Raw genomic sequence first — 263 nt, forward strand, 5'->3', positions numbered from 1 at the left:
TGTGTGTAAATGTATATAAAAAAAGGGGTTTATTATTTCTGAAAGCTTTTTTTTGCAAGGCAACATATTTTTTTAAAAAAAACGACACGATAAAAAACTTGAATTGTATTTTTGGTCCATTTAGGGGGTTTTTGAAGGATTACACAATAGGAATCCATGTCTTAAAAAAAGGGAATGTTTCAATGCATAGTAATTAATAAAAATACAAAGAAAAACGAAAGGTTAGGGTATCAGGACGTGGATGAAGGAAGGGGGAAAAGGGG

This window comes from Penaeus monodon, chromosome 28, assembly GCF_015228065.2.
Source record: "Penaeus monodon isolate SGIC_2016 chromosome 28, NSTDA_Pmon_1, whole genome shotgun sequence".
Taxonomy (NCBI): Eukaryota; Metazoa; Arthropoda; class Malacostraca; order Decapoda; family Penaeidae; genus Penaeus; species Penaeus monodon.